This window comes from Tamandua tetradactyla, chromosome 5, assembly GCF_023851605.1.
Source record: "Tamandua tetradactyla isolate mTamTet1 chromosome 5, mTamTet1.pri, whole genome shotgun sequence".
Lineage (NCBI taxonomy): Eukaryota > Metazoa > Chordata > Mammalia > Pilosa > Myrmecophagidae > Tamandua > Tamandua tetradactyla.
The window spans coordinates 21252188-21255903 of record NC_135331.1 but is presented as its reverse complement, the minus strand read 5'-3'; positions in this window follow the sequence as shown (position 1 = coordinate 21255903).

Sequence of the window (3716 nt, the reverse complement as noted above, 5' to 3'; positions counted from 1 at the left end):
TCCTCTCCTACTTGGTGAGTAGCTGTCTGCAAGTCTGAAAATTTTTTGAGGTCCAGGCAGGACACAAGGCTTCTCCTTTGCCTTAAAAGCCAGAGTAAGAGCGGTGCCCTTTCGACTGCACTGCCCACCCCCCCCCAGCACCCACCCCGGCTGTTGATTTTAATCCAGACCATGCGACAGGACCCACCTGTATTTCAACTCGATGATTCTCCCCTCTGCCCCAATTTCCACCACTTAATCTTTATTGGGCAATATTTTTAAACAGGATTTATTTTTTAGAGCAACTTTTTTTAGGTTTATAGAAAAATTGTGCAGAAAGTACAGCCCCCGCTCAGTTTTCTCCTGTCTTGCATTAGTGTGGTACATGTGTTACAGTTGATGAACCAATATGGACACATTATTAGCAACTAAAGTCCCTAGTTGACATTAGGGTTCATTCTTTGTGTTGCACAGCTCTATGGGTTTTGACAAATGTGTGATGTCGTGTGCCCACCCTTACAGTATCATATAAAATTTCTGCATGATCTAATTTAACTCATCGCAACAGTCTCACGAGGTAGGTACTTTCATTCCCATTTACAGGAGGAAACTGAGGCTCAGAAAGGAAAAAAAGCCCCATGGGAAGGAAAGAATGAGAGCTGAGCTGCGTTTGTTTCATTGTCATCCCCTTCTTTAACAGCAGAGGGCTCTCTGCTTCCTCACTGCAAAAGTTTCCAACCCTGCCCTTCCCTAAGAATTCCCAGAGTCGTGGGCTAAAAAAATTCAGATTCCAAAGCCCCACCCCTACTGTTCCTGCACCAGACTTTCCAGAGGGAATGCCAAAGAACCTTTCTTTTGAACAAGATCCTCAGGCAATTCTTGTGGTCAAGTAAGTTTCCAAAGCTCTGTTTGAAACAGCCTCTTGGCTGTCTCAAGGTGTTTACAAGTGAAGGCAAATAACCTGGTTCCAACTAGCCAAAGCCCAAAACAGACAGCCTAAGATACAAGGGCACTGATGGAACTGAGCAAATTGATCCCTTAGCTGGGGCTCCATACTTCCATCCTAGGGCTAGTTGAGACCACTGTTAGCAGAACAAATTGTTGCACGTTTCACCAGGTGCTAGTTGTGGCACCTTGTACAAGTGCCGTAACTGCGTGGAGCCTCTGTCTCCCCATCTTAAAGTAGGGATAATGTGGGACCCAACTCACACCTGGGTGTTGTTTCTATTTAATTTCATTTTGTTTTCAAACCACTTCCTCTGATATGCAAGAAACATACTAGACACGAAGGAAGCCCAATCAAGCTCTCAGATAGTTCAGGGAGAGTTGATACTTTAGGGGGAGTCCAAGAAAACAGCCTTTCCTCAATCCCCCCAGGAAAGGAAAGGTTGAGAGGACAGAAAACATCACAAGATCCCGGGAAACCAGGGCTGGGGCCAAGCAGGGCCTCGTTCTCTACCAAGGGGAAGTGCTGGTTTTCCTTGTCGCGGCTCCCCTGCTCCCACGCTCGTCCTCCAGAGTTCAGAAGTTGTCCAGTTCCCTGACATTTCCCTACTGCGGGGGAGAAGGCTGCTTGCCCTGCTGTGGTGCCAGGGCTCCTGCAGGATGGTGAGGGGGGGACCTCCCCCGTACCTTGCCATTTGGTTTCCATCTGTTACACCTAGAACCTGAAGATCAGGGGGTCTCGGGGTCTCTTGGGGTCTGAGCCCTGGCTGCCCCTGCGTGGCGGCGAGCTCGTTCTGGTTCAGAGGCGGCGTCTGGTCCTCTGGGGATTGCGGGGCGCGCAGTGACAAGCCCTACTCGGAAGCTGTAATACATGGATGAAGCCTGAAGACATTGTTTTGGGTGAAATGAACCAGGCACAAAAGGACAGCTATTGTATGATTTTGCTTTTGTGAAATACCTAGAATAACAAAATCCATAGAAAACACGAAGCTGATAACAAGTTGGGGGGGGCGGGGGGATGGGAATGGGGAATCGTTGCTTAATGGGTGCAGAGTTTCTGTTTGGGGTGATGCAAATGCTTTGGTAATGGGTAGTGGGGATCATGGTGCCATATTAGGAATGTCATTAATACCACAGAATTGCACACATGAAGGTGATTTCAATGGGAAATTTTGTATCGTACATATGTTACCAGAATAAATTTTTTTCAATATGAGGGTGTATATATAGCAACCAGGTATGTGTATATATAGCAAGCAGGCATTTAACTGTGAGTTTTCACCCTAATAAAAATAGCTTGCATTTTTTTAACACCTACTATGTGTCAAGCCCTGTGTAAGTGCTTTATATTTATTTTATTCGCTTTTTTTGGGGGTTAGGAGGGCTGCATGAACTGAGAATCAAAACCGTGTCTCCTGCATGGGGGGTGAGTATATTCTACCACGGAACCACCTGTGCACCCCTTATTCGCTTAACACCTTCAACAGCCCTATGAGGTAGGTTCTATTATTACCCCCATTTCATGGATGAGGAAACTGAGGCCAAAGGTTAAGCAACCCCAAGGTCTCACAGCCAGGAAACCACAGAATTGGGATTTGGACCAGGAGGACTGGGTCCAAACTCCGGGAGGAGACAAACCTACATGGAAACAAACCTACAGCGTCTTGTCAGGAATTGTGCAAGCTGCCCCTTGGCTTTTTTTTGGAAAAGGCAGGCCACCCAGTTGGGTGAGTCCAGCAAGGAGCTGAGGGGCCAAACGCAGCCTGCCTGCCCCAGGCACAGGACCCCGGCAGGGATTCCAAGCCCTGGGAGTTTTCATGCACCGCCTCACATGTACCTGAATTCCTGGGAGCAGGAAGGGCCCCTGCCTGGGCCTTGAGAGGCCCCCTGTCACAGGCAGACATTCCACTGGTGGGCAAGTGGCAATTAGTTCCCGCCTCGATGTGACACAACCTCTCTTCCAGAAAGCCCCAGCTTCTGGACTCGCCCCACTAAAAAACGGGGCCTTTGTAAGAGATGCAAAGGGTCAAAAGGGAAACTAAGCTAAACCAGGTCTCCAGGGACTGGACGTCTGAGTCCAATTCATTCATACACCCGGCCTGGAGCCTCTTGACTCACTAGTAATCGATCGTTAAATTTTTTAAAAATTAAGTGGTGTTTCTAGATGGATACAAAAGAACCTGGCAATACTGGTTGTTTTGAAGGAGGAGAAGTGAGAGGCTGGAGGAATGAGGAGGACGAAGTTCCCCTCATGGGCTAGTTCATTTTTACTCACCCCCCTCCCCACCGAATCATCCAGGGTCCTAGCAGGACATGCTGGCAAACTCAAAAGAGATTCGAGGAGGTTTTCATAAAGGGGCTATTTAGCAAAGTGGGAGCACATGTAGGGACACCCAAGGGATCGAATAGTCCAGGTCAGGGGTAGGGGCCAGTAACAGTGGGGAGGTGCTAGCAGGAGTAGTTCTGAATGGGTGAGGGGTGGGAAAGACCCCAGTGCCTTGGAAAGGGCTGCCTCGAAAGGACTAGCCCCGCGGTCAGAGCCTGGTGGCCCAAAACGGGGAGGGGGGAGCTATAAATACTGCCACCTCCTTGCTCCTGTCCTACCTTCCAGTCTCTCCATTAGCCAGGCCCAGCCATATGCCAGAGGGCAAGGGAGATTCCTGGGGTGCAGGGCAGGGTGGAGATGGGTGGAGAGCAGGCCAGGTAAAAGCTCAATAGACATGGGTTACTGGTTTGGAAAACGGATTGTTTGAAAAGAAAAATTTTAATGCTGTGAATGACCTCCAGATTCT